The 21,048-nt window shown below is 41.3% G+C and overlaps 1 protein-coding gene across 1 annotated transcript in view; it reads left to right on the forward strand.

Moving 5' to 3' along the window:
• The window catches only part of BAZ2B (bromodomain adjacent to zinc finger domain 2B), a 244,363-nt gene that overhangs the window by 58,908 nt on the left and 164,407 nt on the right, over positions 1-21,048 (forward strand). Inside the window, exon 2 of the mRNA XM_087710070.1 lies at positions 3-45. The gene's annotated coding sequence lies outside the window, so the exon portion shown is untranslated. The remainder of the gene's footprint in view (positions 1-2; positions 46-21,048) is intronic.

The raw sequence follows: 21,048 nt of genomic DNA on the forward strand, positions 1-21,048 counted from the left end.
AGCTTGCAAAACAGTGATGCCGCAGAACTGACTACATTGATCGCAGTAAGTTAGTTGCTCAATGTCTAACAATAAGATAATTTTTTAAAGATATGATTTGTATTGGAGCACTTAAAAATATTGTGCATGACCTAGGGAAAGTTAAATGCGTGAAAAATTGTGTAGCTTTATTTTTTCTTCTTTTGTTCAATCGTGTCTAATTCTCTGAGACTGCCTGGACAAATCCATGCAGTTGTGTTGACAAGGTTTTCAGAAATGGTTGCCATTGCCTTCTTCGTGGGACTGAGAGAAGGGTGGCCAAGGTCACCCAGATGGCTTTGGGTCTACCATGGGACTAGAACTCTCTGTATTCTAGTTTCTAATCTGATGCCTTAATCACTACGTTATACTGACTATTGTGTAGCTTTATATATTTGGAAAGGAGTAGGTTGGGCAGGGTTAGCCTACTATATATTGGGTAGTTCCAGAGCTGTGAAGCTGTTACTCAGATTACTTTCTTTACCTGAGTACGTTCAATGTATAATTAGTATGTGGGAATGACCTGGAGAGACAGGAAGGAGAGCCGCAGACTAGACAATGGTCAGATAGAGGCAGCTGAGTTTCAGAAGGAATGGGGTGTGTAGCAGATGTCTCAGAAGGGACTCTCCCTAGTTTAAGACTAAAGGTGGGGAGGGGGAGATTACTTTCAGATTTGCAAGATTCTATGAATATAATCTTACAATAATGTTAGAGCTAGTACTTCTGGATGCCCCTCTTGGATGGTTTAACTTGCAAGGCTGACCCAATATCAATGAGAAGCAGAGGTGGTATTCAGCCGGTGCAGACCAGTTCGCCCAAATCGGTAACAGAAATCGCGGATGGGCCTGCCCACCTGCCCCAGCTCTATGCTGTCCTATTTAGACACAATTTTGAGGCTGGGCGCATGCATGGAAGGTGCATGTGTAAGTAAAGCGCATGCGTGGAAGATGTGGGTATGCCTGTAAAGTGGGCTCACGGGCCGAAGCGAACTGGTGGTAACAAAATGTGAAAACCACTGCTTATGAGAGGTAAATGCCATTTTAAGGTTGCATTGCAAATTGTATCAAGAATCGATGCTGGGAGGATAAGATGGAGACAGTGAATACACAGAACTTTCTCTGCACTTCATAAGCTACCCTGCTTCCTTTAGCTATAGAGGAGGACACTGTTCTGTTTCCATAGCTGAAGTAAGATTCATCTACTGGGCTGTTCAACTTCTTTATATGGAACCATTTTGGCATTTATTGCGGATAGCAAAATGTCATCGGCCGCTCAGGTAGGACTGCAGCAATTTTCAAATAGCAGTCTTTATTTCTGTTTACTATTGCCACACAGGGAAATCATACCCTAGATGCTGTTTGATATTATCATTATTATGGCTCATTTGCTGCACGGAACCCACTGTTTCTAGCCATTGGTACAAATTAGCAAAGCACTTTTTTATTCTCATTCGAAAGTCATACTGAAGTGAATGGTGAGAATAAGGCATTTAGAGCTGGCCTGATTCTGACATTTTTAAAAACAAAATCAGGTTGGGTTTTATCATTGTAACTGCACTGCGTGGAAGAGAAAGGAGAAATATTTCTTGATAAATCAAAATATCACTGAGTTGAGATTTCCATGTAAAACTATTCTTTTAAGTTTGCACGCTGGGAAGCCCTTTGCTGAACCATAAATGATGTATTCAAGCATAATATATGGTTGGTTGGTTCCCTCTAGTGCCCATGGTTAGCTCCCATTGAACTGCTGGGTTTGCTTTGGTATGTTATACACCTGTGTAGAAATAATCAGAAAAACAATAGTCTGCTTTCAGCCTCAGTAACACCTAGTCCTTGATAGCATGTATTTATTGATTTCGTTTTTGTGCTTTTAGACAATACATCATAAAAGTCCCTCGGCAATAAACAGAATGGCCAAAAAATTAGATAGATAAACATACACAAAATAACACATTCTTACCTTTAAAATAGATTTTAGAAGTATCATTTTGGAAGTTTCAAAAATCCATTAACTAAGTAATTAAAGATGGTGGCCAATTGACACAGATGTTATTAAAGATTTCTCAATGGCTAACACATGAGGAAGTCTAGTTACTGTGCTGGGAAGTAAATTTCAATCAGTTGGCTCTCCTCAGCCAACCAGACTAATTCCACTTTATTGTAAGGTTGCATTAATAGAATCTTGCAAGTCTGAAAGTACAATTTCTCACTGCCACTTTTAAGTTCTTGATCCATTAGTGTGGGTCTTTCCTAAGTTTCTTTGTCTGACTTTTAAGTCACTAGGGACTCTTGCCTCTCTTGTCTGATGCTTTCTTTGGTAGCATCACTTCCTCTTGTTCTCCAAGGCCATCAGCACATTTTATACATCAACTCCATTGATCCAATGGGTTGGCTGCTTCTTGACAGGGACTTCTCCAGTAATCTTACTGGGCAGAGAAAATCTTGAAGGGTTCAGCAGGTGTCCTGGACCCAAGCTCTTTAGGACTTCAAAGTCCTGTTTCCCCATGTACTGGTTCAAAAACCAGCACTTGATGCCCAAATGTGTTATCCTTCCTACGGTTCAACTGATATGTTATTTTACGTACCATTTGCACAGTTTATTAAGATTTTTAGGGACTCGTGGCAATCTTTGGGATTGCATTCAGAAAAATCTATAGTTTTGGATATTTAACAGCGCTCCCACTCTCCAGGATATTTATAAATATTAAATAGCATCAATTCCCGCACAGAATCTTGAGGGATGTGCCCACTGCCCAGCTCAGTTTCTTCTATTGTGAGAAAAGTCTTCATTTGCTTCTTTGGTTGTGTGTGTTTTTTCTTTTCTTTTTTCTTTTAAGCTAACCAAATAATAAATGTCTATTTTAACTTTTATAACAACATGCTTCTAGAAACATTTTGTTCTATTTCATTTTTGTTGTTTTATTGTAACCTTACATTTCTTGTGGCAGAATTTGTTTGGCCACGCTAATGGAAAAAGGAAAGAAAAAAATATCAAGGTTTAAGTAGCTTAACATCTTTCATCTGCTTTTGGGTCGCAGAATTATTAGGGTGTTGAAAATCCAGTGGGGGTTAGTTCCAAATCATTTGGGATTACCAAACTCAGGAAAACTATGTGAGAATCTGTTTGGCTGTTACATTATTTAAAACCTACCCATTAACTATTTGGGGCCTTTTATCATCTTTCCTTTCTTCCTAGACGTTTTATCACAGATTTTTCAGAAAATAAAAATACATTGTATTTTGTATAAACCTGGATGCAATGTGGTTAATTGCTTGTGATTATAGGAGAGAAAATAAATTCAAATCAGAAATGATGAAGCCGATTGGCTATAACTCATCTTATTTGCAATTAAGCACCTTTTATTGTCTAAAATATATGCTTTTGAGGAAGGTGGAGGGTGTGCCTCAGGGATGGGTTCCTGCCAGTTGTAACCTCTTCTATAGAAGAGGTTCCACAAATCTACCGTGCCGTTTAGAACCGGTTCCAGCTCCCTCCCCCTGCCCGTCCGCACCACGCTTGCCCCGCCCACCGCCCACTGATTGGCTGGCTCACCAATTGCCCTGCACGCCTCTAAGAGTCCTATCTAAATCTTAAAGGCTTAAAGCTGTCAAGTTTGAACATCCCTGGGTTTTTTTTTCTAAAGGGTTAGGGGAGCAAGGGTCTTGTAACTTGACAGCTTTAAGACTTGCACACTTTAATGCCAGAATTCCTGAGCCAACATGACTGGAGGAGGAATTCTGGGAGTTGAAGTCCACAAGTCTTAAAGCTGTCAAGTTTGAACATCTCTGGTGTTTTTTTCTCTAAAGGGTTAGGGGTGCAAGGGTCTTGTAACTTGACAGTTTTAAGACTTGCATGCTTCAAATGCCAGAGATTCTGAGCCAACATTTTGATTGCTAAGCAAGAGCGTTGCTAAGTGAGTCTCACCACATTTTATAAGTTGGCCACGCCCACCCAGTCACAAGTAACTCCCACTCAGTCACATGGCTGGCAAGCCACTCCCACCCAGTCACATGGCCGGCAAGCCATTCCCACAAAGCAGGCCACACCTACAGAAGAGGTTCTAAAAAATTTTGAAACCCATCACTGGCGTGCCTTCAACTCACTGTTGACTCCTGGCAATTGCCTGAGCAAATTCTTGCAATTTTCTTGGCAAGGTTTTGTAAGTGGTTTGCCATTGCCTCCTCCCTAGGGCTGAGAGGTGTTGAAAGAAATGTCCTCCTGGGTTCAATTCCAAGTGGGGAGAAAGACATTGGAAACATGGTTACCGCTTGGAAAGATGGTTTTAATGGTGGACAGGACCACATGGCTTGAGGTTCTGGGCGAAAAACACATGGGTGAGAGAGAGAGATTTATACCCTCCATTGGGCCCCACCTTACAGTGTCCTGTTCCTGTGTAAGAAATGTATCCCATTGGGTGTCAGATTCCCAGGGCGAGGGAGTCTTAGCTAACTTTGTAGGCTGCCTGTGTCCCAGGCTTGGTTGAGCCTTGCTGTATAATATAATTTTCTCAGCTGACATGTGGTGAGATGAGTAGAGGGCAGAGGTGGGTTCCTACCAGTTGGGCTAAACCAGTAGTAGTTCACCGGAACCAGTGGAACAAAGCCTTGAAAAGATGACCTCACTTTTCTTACTGCTAACGTACAGCCAAGTTCTCCACTGTCGTTTTACTTCTAGCCATCTGTTGTGGCTAAACAGCTTGCACCTGGATTTGTCATATTCTTCTGCCCTAATGCTTTGTCATGATTAAAACAACAGCCAAAACCCTACCACCTAAAGAAGAAAAAGCTAGACTTCTTCAATAAAGCCTTTGACTATTTAGCAACTGTCACAGCTACAATGTGGAACTTTTGCTTTCCTGCTTCTATGCTAAAGGCTAGCATTTTAAATGTGAACATGTAGGTTTTCCAATTTGTTGGGGAAAGAATCTAGCCAATTCAGTTTGGTTTGTGAGAACAGGTTGCTAAATTGCCACAATCATTGCAGCCAAGTCCCAAACTCATTTTCCTCCCCCTAGTCTGTCTGGACAAGCTGGCTTCTCCAGATGGAATGGAAAAGAAAGGGATCAAGATTTGTATGTACAATCAAAGCCAGGCCCTTGAGAAACTGCTTTCAGCTTTCTAGAGAACTAGCTTATCTTGACAGAGTGAACTTACCTCTAATTAAGATACTAGGATTTGAGTATCTAGAGGAGAATTTATTTTCTGCTTATTCTCTTTTACTGGAATGTGATGTGCTTGATTGTACTTTATGGAAAAAGAACGTCTATTTTTTTTTTTAATGCTGGGCCTATTAAGTTCAGTTCCGTGGTGGTATTCACTTACCTTCTCTACCGGTTCGCAAATGTGAGCATGCACACATGCACTTTTGGAAAAAAAAGGGACCTAAATGCGATGCCGTAGAACCGGGGCGAGTGGGTGGGGCCACCCACGATTTCCGCTACCGGTTCAGGTGAACCGGTCCAAACCAGTATAGCGCCATTTCTGGTTCAGTAGGACTTTGAGCCTGAAATTGTATTAAATCAACCCAGTTCTAAGTAGACTTATGGATAATGAGTTTAAGATTGCAATTGATGGTCTTTATTAGTATAGGTTTTAAAATATTTTAATTATTTAACTGGATATCATATCAACAATACTAAAAATAGAGGGAAGAAATGAGGAAGAAAATTCTAAGTTCTCCAGAGTAGCTTGTGGAAGTGTCCAGGAATGGGTTAGTCTCACGTCCAATCTGCCCAGAGACGGAGTTTAATTTTTACCACCAAGAAGAATGTGAAGTTACAGCATCTTATCTCTTCTGTCCTGTGAGTAAAGCAACCATGATTATATTTTGTAATTTTTTATTACAATTTTTTTTTATTACATTATGAGAGGTGATCCAGATTAAAAGGAATTCTTTATATGGATTTTTTCCCCCACCGGTCTAGCCTTCCCAAACCAATGTATTAATCAGAGGTTTCAATCTAACAATAATTACATTGTTATTTAGATCAGATTCATGTATTATCAAGATGATCAGCAAAATCAATTCGAATTGAAATTGTAGTGATTTGCGATGTTGCAAAATTTGAGCAGTTCTATTTTATCGACATCTTTGTTGAAATAACCTACTGGTAGCTTTTAAAAAACAAATTGGCATAACATTTTTTATTTATCAAATTTAGACATGGTTCACCTCACTATCCAAATTACTCTAATATTTACAATTTTGAAAGACTATTGTGAAATGATCAGATATTGCCCAATTTAGACAACCATTCTGTCTGAGCCTGACCACCTGCTGATATCTGCACTCCAGGTAATCTTAAAAGAAGAAGAATTAGGATTATTTGAAGACTATTTCTAATCCTATGAGTACAGCCTCCCATGTAATGTAGCAAATTATCTGCATATCTCTCCTGGTTTCAAAAACGACTTGTTCAAGAGCACAGTTGTTTTTGAGAAGTGTATGAGCCAAGCCTCTTTGTGACTTGGTGGCAGGGGTGGCCTGCTACAGGTTTGGCCGGGTTCCAGAGCACCCGTAGCTAATATTATGGCTGATTAGGAGAACCTCCCAATCCCATCCCTGGCTGGCCCCACCCACCCCACTTCTCCCAGGAGTCTCTACATGGCCCATTTTGGATGTGCAGGGCCCATGCGGAGGCTCTGGGAGGGGGAAAAATGAGCCTCCCGGAAGGCTAGAAACGGGCCCATTTCCAGCCTCCGAAGGGCCTCCAGAGCCGGGGGAGGCAGTTTTCACTCTCCCGGAGACTCAAGAAAAGCCTTTGGAGCCTGGGGAGGGCAAAAACAGTCCCCCGCCATGGTGCAGGGGGCTGACTAGGCCACGCCCAACATGGCCATGCCCACCCAGCAACCGGGCAAAGAACATGTTACTAAAATTTTTGAAGCACAACCCTGTTTAGTGGTTCAAGCTGAAGCTGATGGCGCACTGGGAAAACACGACAGTTTTAAAATAGAGAGCCTGTCTGAGTCTCGGATGCTTAGCTGGCTGTTTTGGAGAGATCTGAGACTTTTCATCACTATGGATTGTTAAAAGTGGTCGATGACTACTGGTACAGTTTGAATGGAATTTATAGCTGTTCTAATTGAAAATTAATTTGTTTTCTGCCTTTGGTAGTCAAAGATAAAGGTGAGCCTTTGTTTGATGCTGCTGTATTTTAACTGTGTCAGGGAATCCCAGGCAGGAGGACTCTTATCTTCCCTCCTTTAGCGCAAGCTGAATATTTTACGATAGTCTGCAATCTTGTATTTCACTAGCGACCTTCATGCCTGTGTCCCACGGGTGCTTTACAATCAGTAAAGTTAAAATCAGATCTGGTAGTGGATGAGTGGATGGGAATGCTAAAACAATTGTTTTAGAAATGCTGACTAAAAGGAATCCTTTTAAAGGTTAGTTTTAAATGGTTCCCAAGTTGGGGGTGCTTTCTGCTTATCAGACAGTCAGGGCCCACAGTTGAGTATGAAACCATTTAAAGTCATCTTTAAAAAAAAAAAAGAATGGAGGAAAGGATAGCATCAGAAAATGCCCAAATTTGTAACATGAGGTTAAATCTATAAAATAGGGGAGGATACAAGTGATTTAGTGGCCAAAATAAGTACCCTAGCAGGTTCCTGTAAAAACCAAAATACCTCCCTCTTCTCATACGCATTTGAAGCAACCAGAAGGCAGAAACCAGCCAATATAAGAAGGGATTTACACCTCATCACAAATATTGTGAAATCTGCTTAAACTTGAAGAGGATTTGAACGAGACACAATTAGAGATCCAGGCATGTCTTTCCGTGATTGATAATTACTGTAACGCGCTCTACATGGGGCTGCCCCTGAAGAGTGTTCGAAGACTACAGTTGGTCCAGAACGCAGCCACGGGAGCGATATTGGGTGTACCTAGATACACCCATGTTACACCTATCCTCCGCGAGCTGCACTGGCTCCCCATTGGTCTCCGGACACGCTTCAAGGTGCTAGTCGTTACTTTTAAAGCCCTACATGGTTTAGGACCTGGCTACCTGAGAGACCGCCTCCTGCCATTTACCTCCCAACGACCAATAAGATCGCACAGGTTGGGCCTCCTTCAGGTACCGTCGACCGGACAGTGCCGGCTGGCGGCCCCTCGGGGGAGGGCCTTCTCTGTAGCTGCGCCAGCCCTGTGGAACGAACTACCCATAGAGATCCAGACCCTCACCACTCTCCCGGCCTTCGGTAAAGCCACCAAGACCTGGCTATTCCGTCAGGCCTGGGGCTGTTGATCCAGCCGCTCTTGGACAGAATAGATGTTGTGTTAATTTTAATATTGTATTTCTTATTTTAAAATTTTTATAAATGCTTTTATCTTGCCTGTGAGCCACCCAGAGTCCCAATAGGACTGGACGGCATACAAATTTCATTAAACTAAACTAAATAAAGCTAGCAGGTCTGGGCTGCATAAACCCAGAATTAGATTTTTCTGTATCTCTCTGCTTACTCTCTGTCCTCCACAGAGTTGCAACCCAGATCTGGCAGACTTAATATGAGGAAGAACTCCAAAAAAGACTTGGATCTCTTTGGAGGGATGGCAGGAGGCATAAGAGAGACAAACGAGAAAATGTTCATTGTGACTTCGCTAGGTGCATGTTCATTTTCCGTTGTGCTTAGGTGGAGGTGATGCGGAGGCAGGGAATCCAAGTAATCTTTGCCAATTTTCTCTGAAAGCCTTGTGTAACCATTCCCACTTATCCAGAGAGGTCTTAACCTGCCAAAGCAAATGTTTGGATTAAAGATGGCTGCGTGTAGAAGGAGAAATGTGCAAACATTTGGTAGTGTGAACAATCATGGGCATGCCTCTCTGTCCATGCAATATTTCCAATGAGTGAGCAACACTGGCTGCCAGTTTGCTTCCAAGATACTTTTTGTTGTTAGTTGTGAAGTTGTGCCTGACCCATCGTGACCCCATGGACAACGTTCCTCCAGGCCTTCCTGTCCTCTACCATCCTCTGGAGTCCATTTAAGCTCACGCCAACTGCTTCAGTGACTCCATCCAACCACCTCATTCTCTCTCGTCCCTTTCTTCTTTTTCCCTCAATCTTTCCCAGCATTAGGCTCTTCTCCAGTGAGTCCTTCCTTCTCATTAGGTGGCCAAAGTATTTTAAGTTTCATCTTCAGGATCTGGCCTTCTAAAGAGCGGTCAGGGTTGACCTCCTTTAGGACATCGCCTCCAAGATGCTAGTTGCTGTCTATAAAGTCGTAAATGGCATAAGGCCATATACCTATCTCCAATAACATCTGCTGGGTTGATTTGATCTTGCAGGATTGATGCACTCTATTTTTTTGTGATTAAACAATGTCATCCTTCGGTACCCCAGAAATGCATCTTATCTGTAGCAGTGTCTGTCCCATAAAAAGGGATTCCCCCACCCAGATCCAAGTACCCTCACTTTGTCATTGCTTAGAAGAGCTGGGAAAACCTGATTCTTCACCCAGGGCTTTGACTTATATTTTATCTTTATTTTTCATGTTTAATTGATCTTATTGTAATTTATTTTGTTTGTTGTGAGCTGCCCAGGGTTGATGAGAATCTTGTGGCATACAAATTTAATGAATCATCCTCATTTCCCCCTTCCTCAGGGCCACTCAAGATTTGAGTGTGACCCCAGAACTGATAAAAAAGTTGCTTCTAAATTGTAATTTTTAATATGCTATAAGGAGAGATTTGTTAATTACACGGAGAGCGATCATATTAACTATATTTGATTTAATTTTAATTAAATTTTCATTAACTCAACCTATTTTTGGTTGTTTCTGAAGGCAAAATGCAGCCTTCAATCTGAACAAGTTACACTTCCCCATTCCAATACAGGTAATCCTCGACTTAACAAAAGTTCGTTAGTGACCATTCAAAGTTATAACATTACTGAAAAAAAGTAACTTATGACTGTTTTTCACACTTATGACCATTGCAGCATCCCCATGGTCATGTGATCAAAATTCAGACATTTGCCAACGGATTCATATTTATAACAATTGCAGTATCCCAGGGTCATGAGATCACCTTTTGCAACCTTCTAACAAGCAAAGTCAATGGAGAATCCAGATTCACTTAACAACTATGTTACTGATATTATAATCAAAAAAATTCTGGAATGTGCAAAGATGGATAGGTTAACCCTAAAAATAAAAGGAAAAGAAGATCTGGATTATTTCATAACGTGAACTATTCTATAAATGGTTAAATGACAGATATTGAGATTAGTGGAGTGGAATTAGGTGAAATATGGTTTACATGAGAAAAAAAAAACAGATGAGTAAATTTTTGTTGACAGTTATATAATCAACACTATAATGGAAGATAATATATGTTATAATATGATTGATGTTATTGCATATTTGTTTATATATTACTGCATGCAGTATAAAGCATAAAGTGTGATGCCATCTTTCTACAAATCTTGGTGGGGTGTGTGGAGTGCCGGCGTTGTTTCAGTAAGTGGATTGATTGGATGTGTGGCTGTATCATGATTGGTAGGTTGGTGCTGATTGGTGCTGCCTGTGTGTCCATTGTTGTTTTGTGTTGTAACGGCCTGGATGGTGGGTGGGGCTCATTTGTTGACTAGGGCTGGTTTCCAGATGTCTGGTAGGCGGGAGGTATTGTCATGTTTATTCATGTTGTGGGAGTGTTTCTCAATTTCGATAGCTTCCATAATTATTCCCTTGTTGAAGTGTTCAGTTTTGGAGATTAACCTGGTTCCTTCAAAATTAATCTCATGTCCTGTAGCTTTAAGGTGCTGGAAAAGGGAGGAAGTTTTTTCTTTTTTTCTTAGTGTGTTCTTGTGTTCTGCGATGTGTGCATTTATTCTCCTGTTTGTTTGTCCTATGTATGTTGCAGGGCAGATTTTCCATGGTATTTCGTAGACTCCTTGGTTTTCTAGCTGGATTTTGTCTTTGAGGTTTCTTAAGATGTTGGTTATTTTTTGGTCAGTGTTGAAAACTGTCTTGATATTGGGTTTGTGGAGAATTTTGCTGATTTTATCTGTGGTGCCTTTGATGTAAGGGAGCTCCGATCACACTTTAAGCCAAAAACACCAAACTGAGGATGGCGAGTGAGACCTCGCCGAAACATTGCCAAGACAGTCTCAATCTTATACGGAAAAGACCCGAATACAACAAGACCAGCATACCTACATCCGTGAAAATCTATGAATATATACTGCGTTTCCCCGAAAATTTGACCTGTCCTGAAACTAACGCCTTGCCACATTTTTTGCATGGGCAAAAATATAAGCCCACCCCCAAAATATACCCCCTGGACAACCTCCCCTCTGGCCAGGCAGAGCACCGCTCACCAACCTAGCAGTATCCCGAAGGCGCCAAGCCGCCAGGAGGGGGGGGAAAGGCACTCACATTGCTTGCCGCCTTTGGGATTCCGCTAGGTTGGGGGGTGGCATTCTGCCTGGCCGGAGGGGGGAGTTTCTGGGTGGCTGCTCCCTTGCGAGCGGACTCCCGAAGAGCCGGGCACAGCCTCAGGGGTGAAGCAGCCATGAGGTAACCATGCTCACAAGCAGCCACCTGGGAAATCCCCTCTTCAGCCGGGCAGAGCGCCATTCATTAACCTAGGGGGTATCACTAAGGTGCCAAGCCACGTGGTGCTCTGTCCGCCCCCAGCTCCCGCGGATAGGCACATTCGGGATACCCCCTAGGTCAGTGCATGGAGCTCTGCCTGGCTGGAGAGGGATTGCGCAAGGGCCTGTTCCGCCCCCAGTCTCACCAAGCCCTTGCGCAGCTCTCCCAGGGCACCACCGGTGGCTGCCGCCGCCCACTGCCACCATACTCTGAGCGTAATTTCCAAACTCCAAAACTCGGGGCCGAGTCTTCCAGCATCGGCCACTCTAGGAGTGCTCTCTATGGTGGGCCGGCTGCTGGAAGACTCTCTGTCCGGAAGATTCTCTCTCTGGACTGTCTCTTAAGAATTGCTAGCTTCTTTATTGCAGCAACAGATCCAAAGAATCAAAGGATGCAGAGCAGGGGTGGTATACACTTACCTTCCCTACCAGTTCGCAAAGGTGAGCACAAGCATGCAGATCCTTCCATGCATGCACTTTTGGTGAAAAAAAAGGCTACATGGGATGCCACAGAGCCGGATGCAGGTGGGTAGAGCCACTTAGGATTTCTGCTACTGGTTCAGGCGATCCGATCCAAACCGGTAGAATACCACATCTGACGGAAAGGCTACAAAGCTGCATTCTCCTGTATACCTGTACAACCCACCAAGTTGGTATTATATGGTAGTTAAAATGTTGGACTGGGAATAATGAGAGCCTTGTTCAGAGCCCATTCCATCAGGAGATTCACTGAGTGTCTTTGGAAAGTTCTTGTGCAGATGAAAATAGGAGATTCCTGGATGTGGACAGTTAACCTTCCAAAAGAAAGGCAGAATATAAATGTAACAAATAATGTAATCTAGCAGGGATATATAATGGTTTTTTCAGGCTATTCATAACCATATTAGTTTGGCAGATAGTGATATGTGGGTGATTGGTCGAGTGCATTTGGTTTGGTGGATCACAAATTGGACAGGCCTGAAAAACATGGTCATGATTAATATTAGGAATTGGCTACCAGAGTTGTCTAGTGTGGGGCGGACACACATTGAATTCATTTCAGATATGTGCCTGCATTTTGATATGAATTATTCATCAGGGAAGAAGATCAACATATGGTTGTGCAGCACTTGAAAATAAAGAAAAGGTGCTTTGGAGCACACAGGCAGCTGAGCGTAACAATTGTGACTCTTGCAAGCAAATGTGTCTTTTCCTGGGATTTTGAGGATGCCCCATTATTGCAGGAAAAGACACAGCTGCTGTAAAGAGTTGCAGACAGATGCGACGCTTGCTCCGTACTTACTCCAAAGCAGCTTTTAGGAATCAAATCAGAAGCATTGTGTTCCCCTACAAAGAAGATTGTATAAATCTGTATTGGCAGTGGCCTCTGTTATACCCTCTGCTTTGGCCCTACATCAGTGCAGACTGGCCATAGTGTGAATACAGCACTAAATTTGAGGGCACAGGAGGACCAATGAGATAATGTTGAATATTTTCATGAAATAATCATAATTATATGGGACCACTTAATGAAGAGACATGGAAAAGAGTGGAGCCAACAGACTTGTTTCTTGTTTCCATCAAGTGAACTTAATTATGTGGTGGGTAGGTTGCCTGGATAGGGATTTCAATCAATATATTAATTACTAGATCCTGTAAGGAAAAATCCTTTCTTATCCACATTAACCTCTTTTCTTCTGTTAGCAGTTCAGAGGGCACAGGGGACTGATTTGCCTTCTGCGCTGCACCATTGCCCGCTTACCCCCATTGATCTGGTTATCATCTGATACAAGCTGCTAATCTGTTTCTTTGAAATAATGGTAAATTGATATGATATATAGTATTTAGTGTTTCTTCTGACAATAAATTATCTGGTAGATATCATCATCATTATGTATTGTGCAAATTCTTGACCTACAAAAGTGAGACTTCTTTATTTTAAAAGTATATGCAGGAAGTCCCCATTTAGCAACCACAGTTGACACTAGCAACTCAATTGTTACATGACGATTAGATTTTAGAAAAAGTAGATTTTTTAAAAATCCTGCCTTTATTACATGTATAAATAACTCTTTGATGCTTTGAAACTGAGCGTGCGGTTGCTAAAAAAATCTTTTTTGCTATAGTTTTCATTAATTTAAGGCAGTCTTAATGATAGAAGACACTGTGTGTGTGTGTGTGTGTGTGTGTATTTGTGTGTATGTAGGGAAAAAGAGAAAACAGGGATTCTAAAATAAGACACTCCTTCCCTCACCTAAGGGTAATGATTTTTGTTATTCTGGGTATAGTGAATTCTCAGACCCAGCATGAAACTATAAATGTTATTTTAATATTCCAAAATATTATGGAAACAAGATCATTTCTTTTCTACAGACAGTTCAAAAAGAAAACTGAAAATTCACTACTTTGTATGTTCGCAGCACCTGCAGATTTAATTAAACCTTTCCTTCCATATAATAACAATAATTATAACTGAGAAACCAAAAAGAATAAGATCTCTAAGCAGTGCTTTAAGTGCTTGCAATAAGAAAAAACTGTTTAAAATGGAAGCCAAGAAGTAATTATACATCTCAAGATTATTATTTTTAAAGAAAGCAGTTTTGCAAAACATACATGTACATTATAAAGAGACAAATATTAAGTTTGAAGTGGTGCAAATGAATATGAGTTATTTGGTGTTTGTAATTCGGAGACTCATTTGCTGACAAATCAGCGGTAAAGATTAAGTAAAACCTGTGTTCTATGATTGAGGAATACAAATTAACTTGAATGGAAAATGAAACTGCTTTTTAAATGTTAATTCATGGCACAAATTCCAAACTTAGAAACAAATTTTATTTCAGCAAGAATCTTTCATACAAAGACCCAGAGACCCATTTTCCAACTGAAAGTGGAGAGGAAACATAAATTCAGTTGTGGGACAGGGAACTTGGTACCTATCAGACCTCACATAACATCAAACAATATGATCAAGGGATAGGGAAGATAAAAGTTGCAAACTCCATTACGGTGCTAGGGATTCAAACCGCTGAACTGCTGACCTTTCTGATACATAAGCTCAGAGTCTTAGCCATTGAGCCATTGCGTCCCTTTTCCTAGACATAGTATTTACATTTATCTCATGTTTGAGTTTTGCCCTAACCACCAAATGGAAAGAATTATATCTGCTTAATACCTCAGAAATATACATTTCACTATCTTTATATATTTAATATACATATTTTTTTCAACAGCGGGAATTTCTTTTAATAAAATCATCTATATTTTTAATCAGTAGACAAAACTTTCCAAAAATGTTATGAGACGTTTTAACATTTATAAATTCTATCTCCACAGACATTTTTATTCCTATGGTAGATGCTTGTATTAATAGTTAGCAGGAGGCAGCTTTCCAATTTATAGAAACATAGGAATGAGGCTCCTTGAACTAAATAGAATATTTTAAGCTTGTTTGGGTGGAATTGCTAGTGCCCATTGCCTAAAAGCATTAAAGAACAGATTTTGATTGTGTATTATCAGCTGATGATTAGCATCTGTTAGGGGAAATAAGCAGTTTATTAAGCTTTACTGTACAGATGGCAATTGGAAGGATTCGGATGTAGACTGAATTTTCTGTGCTGTCATTTTATTACTCAGAGCAGCTGGTTTTATTAGTCAAATAGCAGTAGTATGTTTGAATAAACCTTGAGAATTCCTGTTAGTTGCTAATGTTTAGGAGGTGCCAAAAGCATCCAAAGGAATTGTTGTTTACAACAAAGTTTCTGTAACTTGTTTAAGGAATAAATATGTTAAATAAGGCTATAAATATAAGGCAGATGGCTTTAAATGTTAATTTGCTGGAACAGCAATTGCTTTTTTTTGGCTTTTTTTTTTTAATCATATAAGCAGCATTTCGGTTCTTAAAGAAATAAATTCTGGTTTCCTGTGTGCAAATAGAGATACATAAACTACACATTGAAAATTATTCCCAAAGAGAGACATAATTTAAATCTTAAACAGACTTGAGCAGATAATAGACTCTGTCTCTCCATTTACATTAACCCAACAAACATGAAATTGAGAATTTGCATTTACAAAGGTAATATGCCTTAGCAATGTATATTTATCTACTCAGAATAAATCGAACTGTATTAAATGTCAGCCTACAGTTTGGTCTGGATTCCCTAATATGATGTTTCTAGGTATCTCTTTTACTGCCTACTGGAAACCCCATCCAATATAATGTATGACCCAATGCTTCTGGCAGACCACAGCCAGGATATAGAATATGGATTCACAAGTAAAGTTGTGGTCATTGGCCAAAACATTGGAGGTCTTCAGCTAGATAATTGTAGACCCCGAACCAGAGGTGGTATTCAGCAGGTTCTGACCAGTTCTCGAGAATCGGTAGCAAAAATTTTAAGTAGTTCAAAGAACTGATAAATACCACCTCTGACTGGTCCCACCCCATCTATTCTCTGCCTCCCGAGTCCCAGCTGATCAGGAGGAAATGGGGATTTTGCAGTAACCTTCCCCTGGAGTGGGAGGGAATGGAGATTTTTCAGTATCCTTCCCATGCCATGCCCACCAAGCCACACCCACCAAGCCATGCTCACAGAACCGATAGTAAAAAAAAAAAATTGAACCTCACCACTGCCCAGAACCCAGGGAGTTCTTGCTTCTGTCTTTTACCTAATAGGAAGATCAGAATACAAAAACTAAGAGAGAGGAAATGTCAATAATACTGATGACCTGAGCTTTTGTAACTTTCTTAATTCAAATTATATTCAAATGACACCACAGAGGGGAGTGCATAAGCACACCAGCATGCCTAACGTCCTTGTCCTGCTGTCCCCATTTATTTGTACCCATTTCATGTGTTCTTATTCAGGTTTATTCTTTCCTGTTATCTTGTACATGAGTGACAAACTAAATAAATAAATATTAAAAAAATCTTAATTTCCTGCTTATTTGGAAATAAGACTCTTTACATGGCCATCCAACTGATCATGATTACGGAATGTTTTACCAAACAACAAGGACAAAAATGTGGCTCATTTTTTATATGTATGGTGGGCATCATGGACTATAGCTTCAAACACCCCAGTTTTAATTACAGGGACTTAACCTGGGAAAATCATGCTTGAGAGTGTACAAAATGAAATATGTAGACAAATACATATGAAATGTAGAGAAATGTCAAATGTATTGGTATTGCTCAACCCCCCCCCCAAAAAAAAACCAAAACAACCCCAGACCTTCAGTCTTCAGCTGTTGAAGGAAATGGTTTGATAACTTAATTGAATTGGTGGATGTCCGTTTTGTGAAGATATGGCACAAAGGTTGTACAACTGTACATTTAAAATCGCAAACATTTTCATGGCATCTCCAAGACCAGTAAATGCATTATTACATTTTTGTGGGTCTCTTATGGGCTGCTGAAAACATTTGAAAAGGTAGTAGTAGCAAACTAGTTCTGCTACAAACGTGCATAGTTGCAGCCATACAAGTCAAGACTGACTTGAAGGTGGTTTGATCTTCATTTTCAGATGCATGAAGTAAAACTTCGTTGGTTTTGTTTCAAAAAGCTAGTATAACTTTTCCGTTGGGAACTTAACAGGAATTTAAGTAACGCAAGCCCTAGCCACCTGCTCACTAAAGGAGACAAAATAAATAATTCATTACTATTTTTCTTTATATTTTTGGATCTCTAGGTTATTCTTGATCCTACTGTCAAAATATATGCCACGTTAGTCAGTTCCCGTCAGCAGAATGGAAAGAGGATACCGTAATTTCCCTCTCCTGCAGCCCTTTTCTCATCCGTCCTTAAATTTATTTTGATAGGTTGGGGACCCACTGCAGAGGTTTTGGGGGATAGAGAAGATAGTTCAGGAAGATGAGAGATTTCAGGAAAAAAATTCTTTAACAATGTTTGTACATTTTAGCAGTTAGTGAAGTCTGCTTTTGGCATTAGGTCAACAATATTTTCAGGATGTTAATATCAATTCAAAGAATCAATGCAGACATTTTGATTGCTCTTAAAGCATCACTTCTGTTGTTAGTGTTATTGCTACAGTGAGATTATACTGTGCCATCTCACGGTTCTTTATTGGGATACCTCATTTTTGACACATCAACATGTACGAATCTCCCCTGCAGTTTTGCTATCTTGTCTGATTCTGACAAACCATATTATATGACAAATTTTCTGGAATTTCATAATTTCAGGTCATCCGTCAGAACTGTGGATTTAAATGCAATTTGTCAGTAATAAAAGTCTAAAGTGCAAATAGAAAAGTGTTGTTGCCAGGTGCTATTTATGATGGAAACTTGTTGCAGAATGCTACTTGTGACTGTCAAAAATGAAAGTCTTAACTTTGCATCAGAATGTTGGACTCTGCACTCCTCCATTGACCTGCCTGAGAATTACACCTGTAATTTCTTTATCTTCTTGGAATCACAGTTGTTGGGGTGGCAACCCTGCTTTATTGGTTACTATTGAGATCTGAAGAACTATGGATAGAAAATGGAAACAGCACATAGCACACCTCAAATGGGTTCCATATGTAGCATTACTTTTAAAATCTTAGAACATTTAAGGTACTTTTAACAAGAAACACCTGGGAGGGTATTCCTGAGAGAAGTTTACACTGAGAACTGATGATGCTCAAACCTTCAATTTAGATAGCCTGGGTGGCCTAATTATGGCAGTGTAAGGTGCATCAAAATCTATGGCATCAACAAATATGTGTATATTGAAAAAAGAGATGTCTCTGCTCACTTTTGAAAGTGCCTGTCATCATCTTGTCATCTTGTTATAGACCACAATGTTTCAGTAATAAATAGCAATATATGGACCGGTGTAAAACTGGCACATTTTACTGTCTCATTAGTGGGACAATATTCCAGATTATTTCTTTTTCAGGGTAAAAAATATACCAGTTATCTTTTTTTTTTCATATCCAACTGGCCTACATATCCAGGGCTTTTATATGAATTTCCCCTAATATGCATAGCTGCTAATATAAAGTCCCCGAGATACTTTGCAACATAAATTTCCCTGAAGTTGTACCTTGTTAATACATTTCTCTAAGGCGTGCTCTTTAGACATCTGTTTCTCCAGTGTAAGCTCTCTGGTTTTTTTTTAACATACTGTGTTTTCCCGAAAATAAGACAGGGTCTTATATTCTTTTGACCCCCCTCCCAAATAAGTGCTTGGCCTTATTTTCGAGGAGATGTTATTATTTTTGAGGTGCAGGAGGCGACGAGCGTGGTTACTTTATGGCTGCTGCTGTGTTGCAATATTTTCAGGGAGGGTTTATATTTGGGGTAGGGCTTATTTTAGCACATGTGCTCAAAAGCCCAATTGGGCTTATTATCCAGGGAGGTTGTATTTTCAGGGAACCAGGGTAACAATTCCTTTTTGCATTTCAGTTTCAGAAAAACATTCTTTTTCAAGTGCATTCTTCTTGAACTATGCATCGTGTATGGAGATTTTTATGAGACTAGCGGACTTCAAGTATTATTACCATTGTCTTAGTTCCAGCAGAGTCTCTTTTGGCCAATCTCCAAAGCTACTCCAAAACATTTTTCTGCCCTGGCCAAATACCAAACGTACCCACTTCATTCCAACACACCTCGCCCATGCCCAAGTCAAGATTGGTGTTAACGAAGGCCATCCAAGTTCTTTTTGAATTCAAAGCAGAGTTACTGACTGTCTCATGATTATCAGTCTCTGTTATGTGAAGTAGATGTTTCATTTGGCCTAATGGTAGAGCCAGCCCTAGACCCCTTCCAGTCTGGCTTCAGACCCGGTTACAGCACAGAAACCGCTTTGGTCGCATTGATGGATGATCTTTGGAGAGCCAGAGATGAAGGACATCCCTCCATCCTGGTCCTCCTTGACCTCTCAGCGGCTTTCGATACCATCGACCATGGTATCCTTCTGCGACGACTGCGGGAGGTGGGAGTGGGAGGCACCGTGCTACGGTGGTTCTCCTCCTACCTCTCGGACAGGTCGCAGTCGGTGTTAGTGGGAGGGCAGAGATCGTCCCCAAGGCCCCTAAATTATGGGGTGCCGCAGGGTTCGGTCTTATCCCCCCTACTATTCAACATCTACATGAAACCGCTGGGAGAGATCATCCGCAGGCACGGGATTAGATACCATCAATATGCGGACGATACTCAATTGTATCTGTCCGCCCCGTGCCAAATCAATGAAGCGGTTGACGTGATGGGCCGGGGTCTTGAGGCCGTTATGGACTGGATGAGGATTAACAAGCTTGTGCTCAACCCAGAAAAGACCGAGTGGCTGTTGTGTTTCCCTCCCAAAGATTTGGCCAACATTCCAACACTCAGGCTGGGGGGTCAAATTTTACACCCCTCAGAGAGGGTTCGCAATCTGGGAGTCCTCCTGGATCCGCAGCTGTCATTCGACCACCATTTAGCGGCTGTGACCAGGGGGGCATTCGCCCAGGTACGCCTGGTGCGCCAGTTGCGACCCTACCTGAACCGGGAGGCACTCACAACAGTCACTCGGGCCCTTGTGATCTCTAGGCTGGAATACTGCAATGTGCTCTACATGGGGCTGCCCTTGAGGAGCATCCGGCGACTTCAGTTAGTGCAGAACGCGGCCGCGCGAGTGATCGCGGGTGCACCCCGATTCACCCGCATAACACCTATCCTCCGCGAGCTGCGCTGGCTACCTGTCGATCTCCGGATGCGCTTCAAGGTGCTTTTACTCACCCATAAAGCCCTACATGGCAGTGGATCTGGATACTTGAGAGACCGCCTTCTGCCGATTACCTCCCTACGACCTATAAGATCGCATAGACTGGGCCTCCTCCGCATTCCATCGGCCAGCCAGTGTCGGCTGGCAACTACAAGGAGGAGGGCCTTTTCAGCAGTCGCCCCGACCCTTTGGAACGAGCTCCCCGTGGAGATTCGTACCCTCTCCACCGTCCAAGCCTTCCGCATAGCCTTGAAGAGCTGGCTCGCCCGTCAGGCCTGGGGATAAGGACCGTTACCCCGCCCGAATATTGAATGTATGGTGTCGATTTTATTATATGTTGTCGTCTTAATGTTGTATTCCCCCTCCCTTGGTTTTCTGTGAGCCGCCCTGAGTCCCCTCAGGGAAAAGGGCGGCCTACAAATGTCAATAAAACCTATAAAAAAAAACCTATTTTCAGATCGGATCTGATAGAAATCCTTGGTAAATTTCTTTCAAGTACAAGGGCTGTGTTGCAGAAGACAATGTGCTTGTTTTATCCAGGTATTTTACTTACTCTAATTGAGAAAAGTACAGGTAGTTCTCAACTTATAACAATTCACTTAGTGACCATTCAAAGTTACGATGGCACTGAAAAAAGTGACTCTGACCAGTTTTCACACTTACGACCATTGCAGCATCCCCATGGTCACATGATCAAAATTTAGACACTTGGCAACTTGCATGCATTTATGACGGTTGTAATGTTCCAGGG

This window comes from Thamnophis sirtalis, unplaced genomic scaffold (assembly GCF_051295495.1).
Source record: "Thamnophis sirtalis isolate CommonGarterSnake01/CBP01778 unplaced genomic scaffold, rThaSir2_p1.2 scaffold_1, whole genome shotgun sequence".
Classification (NCBI taxonomy): Eukaryota; Metazoa; Chordata; class Lepidosauria; order Squamata; family Natricidae; genus Thamnophis; species Thamnophis sirtalis.